A 24,541-nucleotide genomic window follows, 5' to 3' on the forward strand; every position below is an offset into this window, starting at 1 on the left:
CTCCTACTCCTTATTCCTATAAATAATTACAATTATGTGGTTTATGATAGTGTCAAAAAATGTGTTACTATTGTGTTTAGAAAAGTTGAAAAACTAGTTTTCTAAAATTTTAGTTTGTAATTGAATGTAAGTTTAATATTTAGTCTAAAATTTTGAATTCTCTATTACTTATCTCTGTCATACCGGGGAGCTTATCACTGGACACAGTACTCCAGCTGTGTCTCAGTGCTGAGTAGAGTATCGCTTCCTTTGGCTTGCTACTGTATTTCAGTACAAATCCAAGATTTCACCATATCAGTACACCAAATTCTCATAGTAGAATAATTCACTAAATGTTATCACATTTAAAATTAATTTAGATAAGATGCTGAAGAACCCTTGACACAAGTTTTTCAGTGACAAATTTCTATTTTGTATTAAATAAAATTACATACAAAACATATAATGTGGTTACCAGGGTATTGTAGGGCAACAGTTGCAGTTGAAATAGGACTGAAATATATTGAAGGTTCCTCAGCTGGCACTTGCTGATTCTCTGGTCCTCTGTTATCAAAGTGCAAGACTATGCATTGGTTAATGTCCTTCTTCTGAAAATGAATGGGCTGGATTTGCCCCTTGTGTAATATTTTTCATTACAACTTATAAATCAATACAAATATTTTATCAGTACAACACTCTCCATCGTAATCTCTAAAACAGTTATCAAATGATTGAGACTGTGTATTAATGAGTGAATGTCTGGAATACTTACATAAAAAATTAAAATGCTTAACTACAGTTCATAAAACTATCTCAAACTGCTTTAAGGTGTAGCTATTTGTACTAAATAAGTACAAAATTAAATGAATTAAATTGAACCTGATTCCTGAGGATACATTTTCCATGAATTGCCAAAGAAATAATTCATAGTTCTTCATATCTGGGAAGACTCAATTCTACTTTGAGTTCACTTTAAACACCTCACATAGGTCTCAGAGTGCCCATGTTCAGGAGGCTAGATTCCATGTTTGGCCTGGGAAGAGGTGTAGGATGTTGCAGGGAGTGCTTCAGAGTGATGAAGCTGGATGCCCCAGGTTAGATAGTGCAGGCACACTATGTTGTTATTAACCCAAAATGCTGACATAGAGAATATGGATGTGGCTTCTTTTGACCATAGGCTAGAATTATTTGTTGACAAATGTGGCAAAGTACTGAAAGCAGTACAACCAAATATGCTTCATCATTTTGGAATGTGGCCTATGAGAATTACTCTACATATGAAAAATCATAAAAGCAATTAATTTACAGCAGGATTCCCTAGGGATAGAGACAGACCAAAGATTTTCAGTATTACAAAGAGGAGATTGTCTTGTAAAAATAACAAATACAGGTCCTGCTGAGCTACTTGAGATGTCTGCCATACCAACATCTGTGTCTGAGTTTGGGCATCTAGATTCAGTTTGTAGTCAGTGGGAAAATGCTACCACTTGAGTATGAATTCACCTAGCAAGTTTTGAATGCCTTCTTTTACCCATGAGGTGAATCATGATTTAAGAGTGAGTGTCTCCTTCAACCATAATGGAGGGTTAGGATGGTTATATGCATATAGCATATTTGTTCAGGTGAATCCCTCCTTAGCAATAGTCCACATTTTTAGGACTAGAGTGTCTCCTAGTGATTAGATCTGTAAGGCTAATAAAATAGCCTTCAAATTAGATTTGTGAGGGCAAGAAAAAAATAACTGTATCTGCAAATGTTTCTTACAGTCTTGTGTTCCTGTTAGGTCAACTACTCATGTTGAGTAATATACTCAGTGCAACACTGTAACTGGATGGGTCTCTTGGTCATTTCTAATTGCCTTATAAATAACAACTTCTCATTACTGCCTGATCACACTAGCAAAGGCATATGTAACCTCAAAACTGGCAGGAACATAACACATTCACCACTGGTATGTAGATACCTTATTTATACAAACGCAAATGATTAAGTTATGAATTTCCTAGATTCAAAATGGCAGCTAATGCACTGTAAATAGAATTTCACAGTATTTCATTATAAATTTAAAAAGCAATAAAAAGCAAAGTGTACTTCAGCAAATTGATTGCCACAGAAATATAGTAAAAGTAGTAAACTAATAACTGTAAGGGTAACTGCTGAGATTATCTGTTGGGGTTTGTTTGGGCTTGGGTTTGGGGTTTTTTTGTTTCGTTTTTTTTTGGTTGGTTGGGGTTTTTTTGTCCCTATTGTTATTTGGAAAAAAAGTTAAAACATTGCATTTGTAAGACTAAGCAGATTTCCAACTTCGTCTTGTATATCAGTTACGAGGTATAACAGGTCTTCTTGTGCATTTTAAAGCAAAATGTTCTGATTTCTGTTTACATCATTGTAATAATGCTTTTTTCTTTTTCTTTTTTTTTTTTTTTTTTTTTTTTGCAAGGGCAACGTAAGAGATTTTACAATAAATATAGGATTGGACTCTGAATATTAAGCAAGTGTGCATATGTGTATTGTATGTTTATGTCTATTGGTGTTTTAAATTAAGAAATTGATGGAGAGAATTTAATTTTAAAATTATTCTTTTGTTTATTTCTCCTTTTTTAATAAGTCCTTTCATTACAAATCATTTATACATACTTTGAGAGAGATACCTTTAATAACTGATCAAACAAAGTGAGATTAAAGAAAATAACAGATTTCTATCATCTAACCTTAATAATGTTCAATTAATGATAATGACATGACACATTTGAACTTGTATCATAAACAGAAAAATAATAACAAACCAAAAATAAGTTGAGTCAGTGAAGATAATTATGGTAATCTTATCCAGCTCAATTTCTCTTTCATGTGATTGCCTGATATTTTGTTTCCAACCACCTTGTCTCTGAGCCAATATAAACTAAGCACAAACTGGATTACAAGCTACCCCTTTTACCTGCTGTTTGTCAAAACCTTAAATGACTGAGAGATTCAAAGCCCTGAGCCGCCTCTTTGGGTCCTGCTCAAATTCCAGTTATCATCGTGAGGTGAAGGTGTTGGGATGAAGGGAATAAGGGAGTTTCAATCTGGGGGTAGAGGATACCTCATGAGGAATAAATGACAACTGGTTCCAAAGACTGTCTGAGTTGCAAGCAATATGCCAGGTATAAAGGGTGTTCCTTGACATATCTTTTGAACGTGTTGTTAATTTTTAATGTTTGCCTTTTTCCTTTCTAATTGCTGTAATGCTAAAACAGTAGTTGTGTTCACAAAATAAATTCCAAATATTTTCTCTATGTCATTCAGAATAAAATGATTAAGTGTCAAGACTCATCCCATCTCTATCTGAGGCATGGTCCAGGGGTAATGGTACCCATCCAGTTACAAGAACAATCTCCTTTAGATACCATGGTTACAATAATGACTAACATCCACTGCTGCTTAATTATAAGCTCCTGAAAAATGAGTTGGAAACTAGCTAAGTTTCAGAGGTTTTTTCACCTTTCTTATTGAGGTGTAATAACTTTTTCTTTGTTATTTTTATTCTTCTGAAGTTAGAGTGATCAGCTCAGAAGTGACTGTTCTCATTTTCTTCACCGTATCTTTATACTTTAAATCATATTAAGATCTGTTTAAAGTTGGCATCCACTGCAGTAACTTTTGACATCTTAGGAGCGGGCTTTTTGGTAAACTAATTCTATGGCATTAATAACCTATTTGATCTAAATATCAAGGTTATACCACCAGAATCTAAACTATACTGCACATAATAAAACAGTTGGGGAATTACAGTATCTGCCTTAAGGTAACACTCTCCCAAATACATCAACAGTCATCTTGCACTTCAGTTTCATTTTATACATCTCTTTTTCAAAGGTTTATGCAAAGTTATATATACATATAATGCTTCCTAAATCAGTACTGGATTTAATAAACATTGGATTTCATGATGTGACTTCTCAGAAACGTTAAATAGATATTAAAGTATGTAGGTAAAAATATCAACACTCTAGGTGAAGAATGAATGTCTGCTTAGGTTTGTGCAATACCTCATACAGTGGAATACTAATCTTGAAACATTCAAATTAACCTGTAATACATATAATTAGCCAGTATTTTGTTTTGTATTCTACTAATGAATAGATATTAAAAAAGATATTACAAATAGAGGTACCATAGGTTTACTAATAACATCAGTTGTATTATTCTAAGGCATAGTATCAGCACCTATTTTCTTTTTGGAATCTAAATGATATGAACTGAATGAATGTTTATTAGAGATGTTTTATTGATGTATTAATTAGTTATAAACTATATGAAGTTCCATTTTATATATAAAATGTGACTGTCAACAAATTCTGAGAGCAACCAGAAGAGATTTAAAAGTGTCTCCTAGAGAACATAGTCATAAAATGCAAAATCTGGGCCTTTTCTTACATGTGTCTCTAGAAACAGAGTAATTTTTCATTGCTGACACATCTGCTATACATAATTTTGATTTTTTCTTCTCAAATTCATAATGAGTAAGGTCTTTTCTTAATAAGTACTGCTTGACATTTAGCTTTACGTACATGATAGATATTTGAAAATGAGCATCTGTCAATGCTATGGCATCAAATTTAAACCTATTAATCATGCAAATAACTTAGCCTACAGATCTTATCAGCACCTTTTCATATTTTCAGATAAACAAAGTAAAAAACCCTAGCAGAACAAAGCAAATCCAGTGCTCCCTTTTGCCAGAATTAAAGAATCGCTAGCCAGAAATTTGCACACCTATTACTACAATGCCAAAGATAAGCAAAATATTATGCTTAAAGGTTCTGATTATATTAATTCACCTTTTCCTCCAATGAATTTAAATTGAAACGATTTACAACAATGGATTAAAAAATGGATGTTAGTTGTTAGAGATGTAGCTTGATCAAAATCCCATGATGCTATGTAAAGGACAAAGTGAATTAATCTTTATCCAAGTGTTTTAATGTTACATATTTTGTATAACACTCAGAATCAAAGAGAGTATTCAATCTGAAGGTTGGGATTTCTTTTGGGTTTTTTTGGGTTTTTTTTAATTTGAAAAAATCTCAAAGGGAGCAGACAAGTCTTTCTTAAAACTTTTGTCATTTTGGAAACAAATAAAAATATTCAGATGTGTTTTATTTCTCTTTTACTGTATTATGTTTGAGGTTTCTAAATACGAGCAATTTTGCAAACTTTTTATGGCGTGGGGCAACAAGGAGAAATATTACAGGATTTAAATTGTACATTTTTATTCAGTTTCTTTTGCAAACACACTTACACCTAGTTTTCAAAAAGATGTTACATGAAGCTGAGTCGGTGGTATGTCCTGGGAGTGATGAAAGCTAACCACATACGGGGCTGCATTACTAAGAGTGTAGCCAAGAGTTTGAAGGATTTCCCTCAAAGTGTTTATTCCTATTTGGCACTTACGAGACACTGTATCTGGAGAATGTATATAGTTTTAGGTTCTGCAATGCAAGAGGAGAACTGATATATTGGAGCAAGTCCAAAAAAGGGTCACTGAGGTGATTAGGAGTCTGGGACATATATAAAAGCAAGCTTGGAAAGTTTGCTCAGTCTGGAGAAGGATAAGCTATGTGGTTTTTGTTGTTGTCTTCGATTACCTGATGGAAAATTATAGAGAAGATGAAGCTAATCTCTTCCTGGAGATGAATAGTGAAAAGGTAAAAGGCAACAGACACCAGTTTTTGGGATGGAAATTTGAATTAGAAACAAATACCGGAAAGAAATTTCCAAGAGGGTTTGAAGAATCTCCAGTACCAGAGAAAGCCAAAATTTGACTGAACAAGGCCCTGAAAAACCCGACTTCAAAGATGGATATTATTTTCAAGCTCACCCTGCTCTGAGGGGGGAGTTGGATCAGGTCACCTCCAGGGGTGTTTTCCAACCTAACTTGTTCTGTGATCCTGTGATTAAGTTTTTTTTCTTTCATGGACATCACTGATGATAAAAGACCTCTACACTTGATCTAGTACCATGCCATTGCCATCTATTTCACACTTTCTTCTGTCCAGTGGTGAGGATGTGTTTGGTGCTGACAATGGACTTTATTTCTTTGCCTCTTGTACAAGCCTGCCTCTCTTTTTTTCCATTTCTTTCCCTCCAAAAAAAGTGCAAAGGTAGACCTACTCCTTTTGGATGATGTGGTCAGAGACTTAAGATGGGATTAAGTCTGCGTTAAGTTCAGGAAACCCATAACCTTAGAGAGGGGAAGATGTCAGAATACTTTGAGCTGCAGCCTTCAACATGAAGTCCTCTTCCTTTTGCTTCCAGCCATGTTGAATTGTCTATGGAAAAGGATAAGTGAGGAGAGTAGTTCTCTTTTCCTATGCAGAGCCGTTGAAACTTCAATGTCTGAAAGAAAGCAATACTCAGCAATCCCATGATGTTTTTCCACTCTCGGTTTCATGAAATATTCAGATCTTACTTCACCTTATTAGTGAATTCTTTGGGAGCCTATCTTGCTTCTGAACAAAGTTTGAACAGCCAAAGGATGATTTTACTTAGATTTTACTATTTCTGATAACAAGCTACCAAGAATAAACAAACTACAGTGTACTTCCTCTTTATTTCATTTCCCTTTTCTCCTTATCATGGTGCGGAAGTGATACAAGTTTAACAGTGAGCATCCTACAGAACAGATTTATGTCTTAAAATCTTTGCATTTCATTCTAATACCGGATGACTTCAGGACGCCAAAATAAAACGAGGAAGCATTTCCCTAAGGGTTTATCTCAGCATGTCTGATTTATACAAGATTGAAGACCGATTAGCGCTTTGAAATTTTTTTGGATTGTATAATAAAAGCTAGATACCTCATAAGATGTTTGGTTATCAAAAATCCCGTGTTCTTGCAGAAGTATACGTAGGAGTGAAAAGTGGAAAAACACTTGGAAAACACATAGACAGAAAAATAGAAAAAAATAAATCAAGAAAACAAAATGTGTCAAGCATCATCTATACCTTTTATATCTTTTCTTAGAATATGATTTGGGACCATAGCAAGGGCTGAAGAAGAAGGAGCCTACAGAAGGATAAAAATATTAAAGAAAAAATCACTGAGCTTTGCCAGTGCCTCCATGGGAAGGGTCTGAAATCAGAGTCACTTAGTTGCTTTCTAAGAAACAGAGTCATGGGGAAGCTGAGCCTGGGGGAGGCTGTAGGACCACCCTCACATTCAGCTGCAAGCAGCCAGAGGGGATCAACTGGTAGTAAGGAATCATAAAAATAAAGCCAAACAACTCAAGACTAGAAGAAGTAGCCCCCACTTTGAACATTAAACTCCTTACAATGGAGTCCTCAAGATGCCGATGGCTCATTCTAACCATCACTTGTTCTTCTTCAGGAAGACTGAGAATATCAATCTTAGGACCTAGGGGGACATTAGAAGGGTAGACATAACACTGATGAAAAGACAGAGGTACCAGGAAGTTTATGTATAACAATTTTAGCTGTATTTTAGTAAGAATTTTCTGCGTTACTTTTCACTATTGGGCTGTTAAAACATTGGTTAGATTAACAAATTTTTGGCTGCATATGCATAGTGTGTTCCCTTTTGCCAATAACAGCTATAACACTGGGCTAGCTTATTAAAAATGCATATACAAAAAAGACTTCCATTCAGGTCTGGACTTGGACCATTGCTATACATATAAAAAATATTTGATTAACCTGATCTTAAAACTCATGCTTTTCATCCAGGAAATTATACTGCATTTTAAAGAAGTATCGTACAAGTAAAGAATTTCCCAGCTGAGCAACAAACAAGAGAAAGGAAAAAGGCAAACAATAATAATCAACAGACATGTTCTAGATACGATTTTCCAACACTTTTCCTATGCTGTTTCTGACCAGAAATCTACTAAAAAATTACTGAATGTGTGTAGTGACTAAGAGGATCAAGCGCTGCTTGCTAAAGGGTAAAAGTGTAACTGTCAGTAGATACCACCAGTAAACAGATCTACATCTTCACCCTTATTGTTTTACCTCACTTCTGATGCTATGATTAGGAAGTACTGCAACCAATGATCTTTGACAAATGAGACTTCATTACTTTCTAAAGAGGGAAGAAGCCAGAGAGTAATGTAATGTTTATTTTCCCACAGATTGAGGTAAACTGACTGCTTTGTGTGGTGTAACAACATACTTATAAGCAAGTTGCATGATTTGAACCAAACTTTATATCTATTAATGTGGAGAGTACATGCTCCAGCCTTTCCTTTCTTGTCCTTTTATGTTCCCATCTTTTTGGCTGGTCTTGAGTCTGTTGTAGTTTGCCTTCTCTGCTTTGCTATCTTGGAAATAATTGACAAAAATTTCTACTTCTGTTACCATAAAAAAAGCAGTGTGTCCTTATACAGAAATCAGGTTATAAGACTGAAGAACAAAGGAGAGGGAAGCAAGAAAAGGATAGTATTTCATACTTCTTTTTACTCAGAACTCTGCTGTGCTTACGCTGTCTTGTTTTAGTCTTGCCAGCTGTAGGCATACTACAGAAGTATGAAATAAATGTTTGTGTAGGACAATGCATAGACCTAGGCAGGCTGAACTTTGTGGAGGGAAGGCAGGATGTCATCTCTTCCTTTCTCCTGTGTACATCTCTTTAGAAGACTTACATTTCTTGAGCTCAAGAGCTAGTTGAAAGAACGGCTTTCAACTGTTGAACTACTTGAAGCATTGCAAATCATCAACTTCTAGGGTCCTAACCCTCTCTGTCTGGCCAAAATGCTGAGAACTCAACATGCTTTTCCTTTTGTACAGCCAGGGTAGTTATTACTGCTTATTATGCTCTCAGAGCTCTCCTGCTGACATTACACCTCACATAGGCAATATATTTCTCACCACTGCTAACCCTGCAAAGCTGGTTGCCAGTTCACACACTCAGCACAAACACCTTGGTATCCCTTGGTACAATTTACTACTTTTTGTAGAAATAATATGTTTGTATGGAAAGTCCACCTTTTCTTGCTGTTATTTATTCAATCGAATAAGCAGCATTTGTATGCAGCCTTAATCATGAACACTTTGGAGACTGGCATCAGGCACTAAGTACAATCCTGTCAAATAGCTGGCAGTGGATTAACTTTGACACCTAGAAACATGCCAAATTCTGACAGAATAAGAACTCGTTGTATACCCAATGTCAGTCATTCACTAAGTGCCACTCCAAATGCTTATCCTGTTAGTGATGACATCAGTCTGCAATGGCATTCAAAATGCTGCTACCCTTTGAATATAGAGTTGAAAGCAATGGACAAAACCTCAAAGTGCATGCAATTTAGCAACCACTTGTCCTTCCTTAGGAAATGGTGGCCACTTCCAATGTGGAGATGCTGCTTTATTAATGGGCTTGTCAATTTATGCAGTTGTTTGCAAAAATTATGTTTACTGTATGGTTAATCTATTGCTCTACATTCACAATCACTTGCAAGGAAAGTGATCTCCATCATGTACTATAACTTCACAGAGCTATTTAGGTCTAATTCTAGTTACATCCCAAGTTGTAAAAGTCTGCTCACATTAGTAACACCTAATAACGTGTGACAAGGGTCACGCATACTTTTTTTTTATGCTAGCCTGGTTATTAAAGCACTCACGTCCTAAGTGAAAGAAGAGAAAACAATGTTCAAGCTGAGGAGTTTCAGAACAATAACCACCAGGTGTTTAGGCTTCCCTTTCACAGAATCACAGAATCACAGAATGTTAGGGGTTGGAATGGACTTTGAAAGATCATCTAGTCCAACCCCCCTGCCAGAGCAGGACAACCTAGAGTAGGTCACACAGGAATGTGTCCAGGCATGTTTTGAATGTCTCCAGAGAAGGAGACCCCAAACTTCTCTGGGCAGCCTGTTCCAGTGCTCTGGCACCCTCACAGTGAAAAAGATTTTCCTTATGTTAGTGTCGAACCTCCTATGTCCTGTCATTGGCCATCACTGAGAAGAGCCTGGCACCATCCTCCTGACACTTGCCTTTTACGTATTTATAAACATTAAAGAGGTCACCCCTCAGTCTCCTCTTCTCCAAGCTAAAGAGACCCAGGCCCCTCAGCCTTTCATCCCCCTTTATCATCTTTGTGGCTCTGTGTTGGACTCTTTCAAGCATTTCCGTGTCCTTCTTGAACTGAGGGGCCCAGAACTGGACACAATATTCCAGATGCGGTCTCACCAGGGCAGAGTAGAGGGGGAGGAGAACCTCTGCCTTTATTTGATCTTCTCTTGTCTTCATAAAACCTCCATTTCTGCCTGTACAGTAACCCAACTCAAGAGTCACTTTCCATTTTCTGTTTTCCTTTTTCGCTCTCTCTCATTCTGTAATCCACCAGAGTGAGAGTGATCTTGTGAAGTAGGAGATGAAGCTACAAAGGAAATTGAACACATCTCCTATTTCCTTGGGAAGTGTAGTAACTATTGAACTGTTCAAAAGAGGAGTAGCTCTGCAGCAGTAGTGATGGATTAAAAAGTGGGTTATGTTTAGTTAAGTCCTTGCCCTTGGGAAAAGACTTCTCTAACCAGATCATACTTGGCTAGAGATCACTAATAAACAAGTCTGAGGCAAGTTCTTAAGATTTTTAAAAGTGCTAATCATTTAATTAGAATATCTGTTCTTTCCTTCATCTTGCAAAGTTACTTACAACAGAGAAAAAAAAAAAAAAAAAAAAAAAAAAAAGACTCCTAAGGCTTAACTATAGCTGGAAATACACTTTTCCACAATATATTTCCTATTAGCCATGTATCCATGCCTTGGTCAGCATGTAGAAGCCATGAGTAACTCTTTGAAGACATGTCTTTCTTGACAGAAGACTTGGTGTTTGATGCCCTGAAAAAAAACATCTCTGGATGGACCATGCAACTGTTTTTTTGTTCTTGAGATACAGAAATTGGACATTCATTTTAGAGAGCTTACTAGTAGAATCGGATCGTCAAATATTATTACACAACAATCTCTCACAAATTATATACTGTGCTTCTGTTTACTACAATCCAGTAAGAATGTAAGTTTCAAGTGGTATATGTAGGCAAAGCACACACCAGTGCTTCTGTTCAACTAACAAGCTAAAACAGGAAGAGGATTCTTATTCCTTTATCATGCCAGCAGGTCCTAATTCTAAGGCATTTGCAGGCCCATTTAAGCCATTTCAAAAGAATATTAATGCCACAATCTGGACTAGCTAAGTGATAGGAGCACTCACTAAAACAGGGCAGACATGTGGTCTCAAGGAAACTAGATCTCAGACCATAGCATAAGGTCCCTTCTCATTATCAGACACAACTACATATAATTCCTTTCATAAATTTAGTAGTCTCCTTTTTAAAACAAGATTTACTCTATTTGACCTTTTAGGAGGTTTTTGCAGAAACAAACTTCATCTGAGGAACAAACCTGAAGCAATTTCTTCACAAATGAAGGACCAAGGAAGCATGTGTGTATTACATTCTGCTGTGCAAATATTGTAGGTTGCTTAGAGTTACCTGAGGTACTGGAACAAGGTCAATACTGCTGTAAGTTTAGGCACTAGTCAACTCAGTAATTCCATAAACTGAACCTGTTTTTATTTTTATTTGTCCTTGATAATATACATAGCTGATCAGTTGTTTACAAATCTTGTTATTAAACATCCAAATCTCACAAGAAGTCTGAGCTTCGGATCTGAATCTGATAATTCCACTGAAGAAAAAGCACAAGAAATGTTAGATATTGCACTGCCAAAGTATTTCTAAGGAGCTGAGCTTAGTGTGTGTAATCTAGCATCAATGGCTCAAAAAGATGTCTTTCTGCCACTGTCATGTGGAGGTCAGTGTTTGCACTCTAGTAAATAGCTGCAATAAAACCTGAAGTATTACTGACTTGCTTAAAATTCAGGCAATGTGGAAGAAGTGCAACTGTCAGCAATAGGAGGCCTTGAATAGCTGTAAAGGTTAAATATCAATTTGTTCAAAAAAAGAAGTCAAACTCTTTCCTCTACCATAAACTGTAAATCTGATGGCATTCAACCTATTAGCATTCCAGTCAGACATGTGAATTTAAAATGTGTGACACCCCTAAAAACCAGAACACACTTTTATTAAATATAGATTACTTAGTAAAAGTTTGTTTGGGTTTTTTAAATAGGTTCATAATTCCTTGCACAGAAGCTTAGAAAACCTTGTGTATGAATCCAAATTCTAAATTTGATGCCAGTTCCAAAGGCAATGAAGGTTTTCTATTGACTTCAGCAAGTTTTGGATAAAGCCTTTAGGGCTGCTTGAGTGCATCAAGAAAAGGGAAGACTGGATGCAGAAAGGACACATTTCTGACTGATCTCCTTGCTTTTATCTTACAGATTTTTTAGGATACTTTTTGTCTTTACATAGCAAATTATCAATCCTATGTTTCCTATGAAGAAAGAAAATGTTGTTTCTATAGTAATGAATGTCCTCATTTAATCTGAAAGACAAATAAAAAATTTTTAAAAGGTGTTAAATATACTTAGGCTTATATCTATATTTTTGTTTTCAATGAAACATTAAGTGATGGGTATAAATTGAAGTTTGAAAGTAGAGAACCTTTTTAAAAAAAAAGATATTTGTGGAAGATACAGAATATTTTAAGCTTAAAGCTTACAGGTTAAAATCTGATTCCAGTAAAACATGATAATTAAAATAATAACATCAGCAACAGCAACTCTAACAGCAGATACACTGAGACTTTCTCTACCAATACAAGACTGGAAAGTGTTGATTTCTAAAACCAAGGAAAAGTGTATTTTTCAATAGTCAATCAATGATTGAAACACACCAGTTTTCTGAATTTCTGTATAATCACATGATTCAGTTTCACCTGTTGATAGCATGAGATATTTCTGATATCTGTTGAGTATAATACAGCATTTTCTCAGTTGTTCAATATTCCTTTATTTTTTTGTTTCTATCATTTTCTGTACTGTAAAAACTTCCTACCAACTTTTGTTGGTATCTGCACTCATTGATTTTTCTGCCTTTGAAATCTAGACAGAAGATGAATGCTTTCTTTGGTGGATACTTTAAATTTTTAAAGTATTTTAAATTTTCTGCTTTTGTGATAGGAAACTGATCAATTGAGAAGATTTCCTTTCCTGTTGCTGTAAAAATTGGATAGCACTAGTTATTTCTGCTATGATTCCTGAGTTGCTTATGGATTATCTTGAGCCTTTTTCATTATAAATTAATCTACCCCTTTCACTTAGCAGTATTAACTTATAATACAGGCTGCTAGCAGCAGAAGCCTTTGTTGTACAGCTTCTTTGAACTCCTCAGATATATCTGCATGTAAATCTATATCTTAGATTAAAACTATAGTATATATATGTGCAAATCCCTTGTTTTGTAAGTATATAGATTAGACTTTTCTCAAGAACAACCCCGCTATTAATGAACGGGTGAAGAATTAATATCTGAGGTCTTCCTGCCTGGATGTTTAGGAAAATTTATACATGCAAAGCCTCTGCTGAGGGGCTGATTCCCATCTGTGTGTCCACCAGGGCATGTCTTCCCACATCCCTACAAGAGTTTGCCCACCCAGCTCCAGTCAGTTGCAGCCCTTTTGGACCCTGTTGTGGTTTATTCTGGTGTATATTCTGGCATCAGCTCTTCGAGCTGTTCTCCTCTAGGTGGCAACAGAGGAAGAAGAAATACGAAGTACTACTCTGGCTTTAAATGGTCAAAAGGATGAGGATCAAGAGAAAGAAAGAAAAGGGAAAGAGAAAGAAAAATGGAAGGGGAAAGGGGATATCTTTAAAGAGTTCTTCTTTCCTTGTCCTCCCCTCTTCTACTAATAGTAATGTTCCTGACCAGAGGATATTACCCAGCTTTTTATATTAGTTATGAGATGTTCCTTACAAGAAGAGGTGGTGGAACAGGCTTCCAATTAGATAAATATTCTTCTCAGAGGTGGGCTGCAGCTCCTTATTGCATTCATACTGACTTCAGACCTGGCCAGCCTTGCCTGGCTGAAGAAGTAGCTTGACACTGAGCTGAGCTGCCAGGAAACACTGTGGAAAGAAGGTGGAATATCTACACAACTTTAATGGACACATAACTTCTGATGCATTTTAAATACAATATTGATATAAAAGCCTCCTTTTAAAAACACTGTTGCACACTAAATCTGGTGTCCTGTAAGAAATTACTGTTACTTGCTGTTAAATTTTACTTATCTCTTTTTAAAAAAATAACAACTTTTCTTACTAATCCAAAGAAAAGGAAAAGCTGTTCAATGACTCCATACATATTAGAGTTATTTCTAGATCTTGCTGTATCTAATGAACAGATGACTTTACATGTAGCAGTAGCAATTATCAATAATTACAGTTCACAGTCACAATGCTATTGTTAAGTCTCTGTCAGTGCTCCCATAATACTGTAAAATGTTATTTTTTTTTTAAAAAAAAAGGTGGTTAGCTTTCTGAGAAGAACTGAAAAATAATTCTGCAAAGACCTAGAATTGGATAGTTCTAAGTTCTAACCTATAAGAATATAAAACTTCAGAGACTACTTGGAATTCACGTAGACAACTGAAAACATGCTTGCAGTATATTTTTTAAATAATGTCCCTTAGTATTATTCTGATATTGTTTTGCAGCAATGTCACTATTAGATTAAAATCCACTACAGAAATAAGGCAGAAAGGATGAGTCTGGAGCTCACATAACATTCTTACAGACACAAACAGGACAAGGAGACATCACATCAGCTAGTCCTGTGAACAGGGGTATTGCTAAGAGTGATTAAAAAGGAGTCTAAGGAATGCAAGTTTGTGGAAAGTTCATTAGTAAAGAGAGGTAGAGAAGATTGGGTTCTGTCACTGTAGGATGACATAGACTATAGAAAGTGAATTGTAACAGTGCATTAAAAATCAACTATATCAGGTTTTCCTACGGATTTGAGAAGACATTCATGCACGGGTATGATCTATGTCTTCTGGCTACACCTAAAGGAGGGACCCAGAAGGACATATAAACTAGTCAGTGCAGTGAATGTAGCAATCTAGCTGTGAATCCACTACAGAAGATGGGGAATGTTGGAGGATATCCCTACCAATGTCTCCCAGACCTGTCCCCTGTTATTTTAAGTCAGTTTTTGACTACTCTGCATCTCCTGGTAAAACAAATCATGCATTTTTGAAAAAAAAAATAAAAATTATCTTCCCTGAATTCTGTATATAACTGCTAAATAGAAACCAAATGAAAATGCTAAATAGAAAACAAATGTCATGTTAATTTGACCTTCTAACTATAATGGACAGTAGCTGTAGGAAATCATTCAGAGGAGAAGCTGGAGAGTGGCTGTTATGTGGTTATCCATGGATGCCTCTCCAAAAAGTAGCAGAGAAGGAGGTCTGTACTTGTAGGGTCAGAGAATGGTCTACCAACAAAGGCAGTCTGCCTAGGGATTATGGTTAATGAAAACAGGCTCAGATAGATAGTCCTTGTAGACCCGCATTCCTATAGACGTGTTCGTGATGTCAACTAACTATATATGTAATTTACAGAATTTCTGGAATTTTTCTGATTATGTAATGATGTTATTGGTTAGGCTTGAGTACACAGAATTGATACTTGAGAATTATGTGATTTTGGACTGAAAAGAACATAGAATAGTGATTATATTGAGAAGCCCTTTGTAGCTTTCTTCTTTATCAAGATTCCTTTCCTTTTTGGACCACAATCTTCAGTTTTATAAAATTTGTTAGGATTCTCTGTTCCCTTTCTGACATGTTTACTGTGCACTTAAAAAAAACCTTAGTTTACCTTTCTGAGGTTCAAATTATTAGAGACTTCCAGATGTCACCTCCTCTGAATAGCCTTCCCAGTTAGGTCCAGCTCATGTGCAAGAGACATGAGTCCAGAACTGGGCTGGGGAGGTACATCATCTCACCTTCCAGTTTCATTAAGACACAGCACTGTCTGTAAAGGATTTGTTTATCCTTTAGGGCAGGATATAACTGAACCAGAGCAGCTGGACAACATGAAAGACCGGAATAGACTGTTACTGTCTGTCTTTCTAACACTAAAAGCTACTGTTTTCAAGCTTTATTAATTTAACACTACAGCTTTATATGTCCAAGCATCACAGAAGAGTTATACTATTCCTTTATGAGTGTATGAGGTAATTCTTACCTTTGATGATCCCAAAAGATGATTCAATAAGAAGAACATATCCCACTGGCTGAAGCAGAACAAGAACAACTTCTCAAATGAGTAAAGAAGTGAACTCAAGTTTCTCCAGAAGGACATCATTGTGATTACACAAAAGTTTCAAAGCAAAAGGTCACGTCTCCGTGATACAATGTTTTCAACCTAGAAAAGAAAGGAAATTATGCACAATCCTTGCAAACATATGTCTCTTAGGAATACGTACTTTCCAAACATCTAAGCTTAAGAGCATGTCCTTGGGCAGCCATTCTGCACTTTGTGAAATCTCTACAGAATGTATTTGTACACTTATCTATGATAGGCATCCTAACAGATTTGTATGTGTGCATTTATACCTTTAAAGCTAGAGAGAATGAAGTGCTGGTGTGGATCATTCACACTGTTTAATTCTTTGCTTGGTCTCTGTTATGAGTTTGACCTTGGCCAACTACCTATATCCCAAAAATTCCACAGGAAAAGTTTGGAAATCAGTGCGGATCAGAGTTCATCCCTACTAGGTAGGCTGAATGTGCTATACACACACATCTTAGCGAGGTAAGAGAATTTGATTGCATAACCATGAGTCACACTGTGCTTAGGTGGTCTTAGAGATGGTGAATAGCATCTTATCCACTCTATGCACCACTATAAATGAAACTTTTGTCTATTTATTTAAATTGAGACTTGGGAGCCTTTTTTAGTGAAATCTGATATTGTACTTTTAATTTAGACAAGTAGTCCTTAACAAGTATTATAGCATTGATTACATAAGCACATTCAGTTTCTCCTTCAGTTGAACTTTAAAGTCATTCTTTAAAGCAGAGTAATTACTTGCCTTCTTTTGAGAACTAGCAAATATCTATTAATTCAGCAGTATGTGTATATTGATCTTCTGATCTTAACCTATTCTGTTTATTGTCCTTTAATGGAATTCTTCCACGTACACTAGTGCTCATGAGAAAGTAGAAGAGAGATTTATGTTACCCAAGTAATTTAGATGCCTGTATTTAAAGATTAAGGCTCCACATGAAGATATGACATCATTGTCATAAAAATCACACTGTAATGTGTTTGTGAAATTTATCATAAAGTACAGGAAAATACAGGTGTGCTTACGTAAACTTTTCTTTCTCTTTAAGTAAGAATAACTACAGATACAGCGTACTCTCCATATGAACAATTAATGCAACATAAATATAGATAATGTTCTTGAAATATTTAGACTTATGAACGTATTTAGGTGGAATTTACCATGCTCTAGAGTAGAAATTTTTACTATGCATTTTTCTGAGCATATACTAAAACAATCTCTGTAATTTAGGAAAGTAGATATGAATTATTCTGCGCTTTAGGAGGCATTTTATGACAGGTGATTGGCAGGTCTAGTTCTGCCCAAAGTCTGCAAGCAAGATGAAGTATTCATTGTAACAGATCTGTGGACCGTATCACTTGAAGGACAGGCAGAGAAGTATTTTTCTAACCACAATGTTTTAACATTTCAAGGCATACCCTTGGAGGCAGAATGCAGATCTTTTCTGGAAGTACAAAAAAGATGTGGATACAAAGCTTATTTATGAAAAACAAGCAAACAAGCAACAAATAACTTAGCATCTTGGTCATTATGTTCTTTGAGAGTTATTTCTCTTTTGGGCTGGTACCACTGTCATTTCTAACATCTGAAACAGACATAGAACATCATTTTGTTTACCAAACAAGCTGGCAAATAACTACCAACTCTGGACAATAATATCAACTATGTTGTCTTTAACTCTTTGTGTCTTCCCCAGAAACATATTCAGGCTATGGAAGGTGCAAATTCACCAGGGTCCAAGAAGCTGAGAGGAAAAAGTGCTGGGCTACATAGGTGAGTAAAGGTTGAGGCAGAAAGTATTAATAAAGATGGAAAGGTAATCCAACTTCGTTTTTGCTCCTACACTCTCTACCAAACACTCAGTGCAACCAGTACTGCCTTTTGTGACAGGTAACTCCAGGAAGTAACTTCAAAATGATAGTGATTCATCTCATAAGATATATATCCAAAATACAGGTCCTATGAATAAACCTATAAAAGTAAATATTTTCATTAATCATTATAAACAACAAACCAAACAAATAAATGAATATATTAAAAAGTCAGATGATAGTAATCTAATCCTGGGATTTCTATACTGTTGACAATTTGAGTGAAATGAGTGAAATCCTAACTGTTTTTGTGCTGGGGCTTCTAGTGAGACATCACATCTCTGTGTTATGCTTGTATGCACTCATGCAGCTAAAGCAGATTTTTATGGCTATGCAATGTTTACAGTTCACTGAAGTTTCTACTGAAACTTAAAATTATCAAGAACTTTTATTTTTATTTTTTCCCATCACTTGATATTTTCATATTCTGCTAATATCCTTTCTTATATAATAGCATACAGCTTTCTAATTAAGGAAACATCCCTCTTATTTTTCACAACACTAACTAACTAAAGGGCTTGAATATCAGTGTATCAAGACAGAAAATCACTCATAAGACTTTAATGGAGTACCTCTAAGGGAATATTCCTCCTACACTTTGCAATTCCCTTTCAATTTTATAAGTCTTAGCAAAGAACCAAGTAATTTTTTTCTATTTTCTTCATGCCTCTTTCTCACTCCATTCTTCCTGTAAAGCTTTTCCTGTTTTTAATGCTCAGATCATAGTCACCACTTTTTTGCTTGTTTGTTGCTGTGTGAATTTAGAAGAAAACAAATTTGGCATATATGTATTTATTTGTTGAAGAAAATATGGTACAGATTTTTCCAGAACTGGAACAAAACCAGCAAAGAACTGGTGTGGATGCTAATTCCTGCAACAAGTTTAATTGTGACCGTAAAGAAGGTTCCTTTCCTTCAGTTTCTTTACTAAGAAATTGAAGAACAGTTCCAAAAGTAGATCTAATTGTATTTCTTGGTCAAGGCCACAAAAGAACCTTGGAATTTTAATTTGCATGTATATATTTATAATTTAAATATCTACTAATAATAAAGAATAATTTTAGTAGTATATATTTAAAATAATATATAGAAAAATGTATTACTGAATGTGTTATGTAATATAGTATATACTATAAAGTATATAACGTAATATGCAATAAGTAAAGTATAATATGTAATGTGTTGTGACATACACGTAACTATTGATTTTGTCTATACCCAGAAGTGGAATCACAGAATCATAGAATAGATGAGGGTAGAAGGGGCCTCAGGAGGTCATCTGGTCCAACTTCCTTGCTCAAGCAGGGCCACCTATAGCAGGTTTCTCAGGACCATGTCCAGACAGTTTTTGAATGCTGCTGGCAACATTCTTCCTAGCGCAGTCTAGGATACTATTCATCTTCTTTACTGCAAAGGTGCATTGCTGGCTCCTGTTCAACTTGGTGTCCACCAGAATCCCCAGGTCCTTCTCTGCAAAGCTGCTTTCCAGCTGCGTAGTTCCTGGCATATACTGGTTCATGGCACTGTTCCTTCCCAGGTGCAGGACTTTGCAGTTCTGCTTGTTAAACTTCCGTCACGGTTTAACCCCAGCCAGCAATTAAGCACCACATAGACACTATCTTACTCCCCTTCCCAGTGAAATGGGGAGGAGAATCGAAAAAAGAAGTAAAACTCATGGGTTGAAGTAAGAAGGGTTTAATAACTAAACTAAACTAAAATAGAAAGTAATAACTAAAATAATAATAATAATAATAATAATAATAATAATAATAATAACAACAAAAATAAATGTAATTAAAAGAGAGACAAATAAAACCCAAGAAAAGGCATGGGATGCATAATGCAGTTGCTCACCACCTGCTGACCAATGCCTGAGCAGTGATCTGTCCCCCTAGCCAAGTTCCCCCAGTATATACACTGAGCATGATGTCCTGTGGTATGGAATATCCCTTTGGCAGTTCAGGTAAGCTGTCTCGGCTATGTTCCCTCCCAGCTTCTTTTGCACTCACCAGCAAAACATGGGAAGCTGGAAAGCCTTATTTCTTAGCAACATCTAAAACCACCAGTATGTTATCAACATTCTCACACCAACTCCCATACTGAATCCAAAACACAGAACTATTGTATCTATTGAGAAGGAAAATTAATTCTACCCTAGACAAAATCAGGACAACTTCCTTGTTGAGATTTCTGTCATCCTATTTCTCCAGCCTGTCAAGGGCCCTCTGGATGGTAGCATGACCCTCTGGCGTATCAGCCGCTCCTTTCAGTTTTATATCACCAGCACATTTACTGAGGGCACTCTGCCCTATCATTCAGATCATTAATGAAGATACTGGTTAATGAAAAGCTCAACGTCACCCAGCAATATGCATTTGCAGCCCAGAAAGCCAGTCACATCCTGGGCTGCATCAAAAGAAGTGTGGCCAGTATGTCGAGGGAGGTGGTTCTCCCCCTCTACTCTGCTCTCCTGAGACCCTGTCTTGTGTACTGTGTTCAGTTCTGGAGCTTCCAGCATAAGAAAGGCATGGAACTGCTTGAGTGGGTCCAAAGGAGGGCCACGAAGATGATGAGGAGGCTGGAGCAACTCCCCTATGAGGACAGGCAGAGAGAGAGAGAGTTGGGGTTGTTCAGCCTGGAGAAGAGAAGGCTCCAGGGAGGCCTTATAGTGACCTTTCAGTACTTAAAGGGGGGCTACAGGAAAGGTGGGGAAGGACTCTTTGCCAGGGAGTGTAGTGATAAGACGAGGGGTAACGGTTTCAAACAGAAAAAGGGTAGACTTCAATTAGATATTAGAAAATCTTTACTCTGAGGGTGGGCAGAAACTGGAACAGATTGCCCAGAGAAGCTGTGGCTCCCACTCCCTGGCAGTGTTCAAGGTCAGGCTGGATGGGGCTTTGAGCAACCTGGTCTAGTGGAAGTCATCTCTGTCCGTGAGAGGGGGGCTGGAACTAGATGATCTTTAAGGTCCCTTCCAACCTAAACCATTCTATGATTCTGTGTTGAACAGGATTGGAGCTAGTGTTGATCCCTGGGACTCAACCGCCAGTTACTGGCCTCCATGTTTTAGATAATGTCAGGTTCACATTTCAAGTCAACAACTATGTTGTGGATACAGTTTAAATGTTCATTTATAGTGAAATGTGTAAAACATTGCACAAAATGTCGATGGAGGCCATGGAACCTACTAGCCACTGAAGCAGCTCCTATCACAGAGTTGTCAACACAGACTCTTGTCCTCATGGAATGAATCTTTTTGATTTACGAACTATTGTATATGTAAGTATTTTCTAAGTATATCTAAAGATCTTGAAATATTAGTATATTTACATATTTTATATATAATGGCCAAAACCAGGACAATAATTTCTTATATGATAGGTCCTGCGTATATAATAGCATCTGTTGTTTGTTTAATAAGAATCAGAATATATTTTATTCCTTAGAGCTGAACCTCCATGTCTGATGATGGATATAAAAACATGTCCATCAAAATGCCATGTGCCATTTAAAACAAGCTTTGATAGAGCATATGTTACAAATAGAAGACAAGTTCTCAGAGATGCAAGTGTGTAACAATTTCTACAGAGACAATAATTTCAGTTTTTCATGAAGTGGAGTGAAATATAAAAACTTATTATTTTCAGTTTGCAAGGTGGAAAAAAATAATCTGTCTTTATTTTTAGTTACTTTCAGAAAAAAAAAAAAAGGAATACTTTCACTTGAAAAAATAATATCTATTGGCTGTAACTTCCCTAGCTTTGTATCTGGCAGTTAAAAACATGTTCATTCGTAAAAATAGCTATCTTTAGATTGCGTTTATTCATGCTGACTAATGCCTTTCTTCAAATGGTGCTATTGACTTCATAGGGTTTATTTATATAGTACTATGCAACACAAGGAGAAAAGAGGAGTCAGCTGCCTCATCCTCTGTCCCAGTCAGTGAGTCTAAAGGTATGACATGAAATCCTCACTCTCTTGCATTCTATAGGAATTTTATCTTTGACTTCAATGAAACCAGAATTTCTTCCATTATATATTTATTTCTCTGACTTTTTCGGAGTCAGACATTTCATTTATTTCTCTGACATCTTTGCAGTCTTTCACCAAAGTCAAACACCAACTTCATTTGCAAGACAGTGATACTCTTCTGAAGTTCAGGGGAGTTTTTCCCTGACAAAACTTCAATCTTAGGCTGATGTTCAGCAAAGGAGGTTAGCAGGTATTTAGTTAAATCACCAGTTTAGGCTAATTGTTATGTAAGTAATTAGTATTCTTAAATTTAAACATGTGCTAAAGTGTACACTGAAATAGAGATCCTTTGCTGAATTAGGTCTATGAATAGTAAAAGTGAGAATCAGAATATTTAGAGGGACTAAAATTTGGGTTTGGTGACTGCCAGAGCAAATCCCACAGTCTATGAAACGAAACCATTAAAGCAATGCATTCACTGAGCCTGTAGCAAGGGGAAGATTGTCATAGAAAAGGGACTTGGACAGTGGGCCAGTATATGTTTTAGGAAGCTGAAGTCAAACTTTCGAGATTTCCAGGAGGAGAGCTGGAATAAGATAATGGCATGAGGGGAGCAAGAGGAAATAGGGAAAATAACCCTGAAAGTAGGCCTTGTTCTTTCTTTTTACTTTCTTTTCACTGAATTTGTATCCCAAGACTGTAATCCAGTTCCCACAGCATCACCTTTTTTTTTCAAAATCTTTCTTCCTGCTCCTGGAAGAGGAAACAGAAGTGTCATGACATACACCAGCTACAGGAAAGAGGGAAAGGGCAGAACCAGTCAAAAACAATGGATTCTTGACAGCTATTGCTGCTGTTGTCAGAGGTGAAGGGACAACAAGCAATGTTGTTTTACGTACCATGCAGCTGAGTCTGGTAACAGTGAAGAAAGATAGTCAAATAAGAGGAAAGGGCCCTTGATGGAAAGGCTAATCACCATCTCCTCTGACATCAACAACGGGAGAAGTCTAGTGCACTAATCATAGAATCATTTTTGGTTGGAAAAGACCTTTAAAATCATTTGATCTAACCATTACCCTAACACTACCAAGTCCATCACTAAAACATGTCCCTAAGCACCACATCTGTATGTCTTTTGAACACCTCCAGGGATGGTGACTCCACTATCTCTCTGGGCAGAGCAGCCTTCTCTGTTTACATTTTGAACCAAACCCAAGGAAACTAATTCTGTATTAAATACTTTTCCGAGTCACAGCTCTAGCAAAGATTATTTTCCTTGTCTGTATGGAAGAGCCTAGAGAACTATAATGGTCCTATGCTTCCTTCTTTTTTTGTCTTTGACTATGATTCTTTTTTTTTCTTCAATTTCAGACTCTTATTTTGTGGCTAAGATTTCTAAAATTGTGTTTTATTAATCAGTAAGAAAAAATTTTACCAAAAATATAAAAATTATGAGCCCATAGAAAGAAAATGTAACAATTATTGAAGCAATTCAGTAGGGAGTTTTGTAAGAGAAGACTTCTCAATACAACTAGAAAGCTTATACATATTTTATGCTGAAGGTATCTCAAGAAATAAACTTAACAATTAAATATCAGTAATTTTTATAGATTTTTATATACATTTTTTACCTAAGCTTCTGCCAAAAGTCCTGTGAAACTTCTTTGAATGACAGCAATTCTCTCAACCTTTTCAATTTAATGAATAAGTGTTAAAATTTATAATTACTTATGTATGAATGCAATTACAGGAGTTACATTAATAATATATGAGAGTAATTTTTTATGAATACAGTCCAGAAGTGATAATTAGGGGAAGTACTGAAAATGCTGTAATAATTTTCACACTGCAATTATTTAGCCATTCTAAAGCATACAAACTCGGTAAAACTGGTCCATCTTATGAAAAATTTTAGTGCGTAAAAGTGAAATTGAATTGAAAAGATTATGTTTAAATTTAGGAACTGAAAATTCCATGGATGCTTAAATAGTTGCTAGTTAAACATAGAATCTTGGAATACTATAGCCTGGGAATGACTTCTGGAGGTCATCTGGTTAAACTGGTTGTTCAAAGCAGGACCAGTTTAGGTGAGGTCATTCTGGGCTTTGTTCAGTTGAGTTTCAGATACCTCCAACAATGGAGATTCCACAACTTTTCTGGGCACTCTGTTTCAAAGGTTCTGTCTCACTGTGGGGTTTTTTTTTGATATCTGATCAGAATATCACCTTTCAAAAACTGTCATGTGCTTAAGCATAATGAACTGCTGCAGGTACAGAAGTACTAGTGAACTTTCATTCTTAAACATTTACACAAAACAGCACAGTTTGATTCTTGAAAACATAAATCCTGGGAGCATAAATTCTGGAAGTACTACTGCTTTATAACTTGAATTTACCATGTAAGATCTCTTTCTTCTCTTCTTCCGTGTCTTCATGTAGTTCCCATTTTAGCTGT

The sequence above is a fragment of the Leptosomus discolor genome, chromosome 1 (assembly GCF_034619465.1).
Source record: "Leptosomus discolor isolate bLepDis1 chromosome 1, bLepDis1.hap2, whole genome shotgun sequence".
Taxonomy (NCBI): domain Eukaryota; kingdom Metazoa; phylum Chordata; class Aves; order Leptosomiformes; family Leptosomidae; genus Leptosomus; species Leptosomus discolor.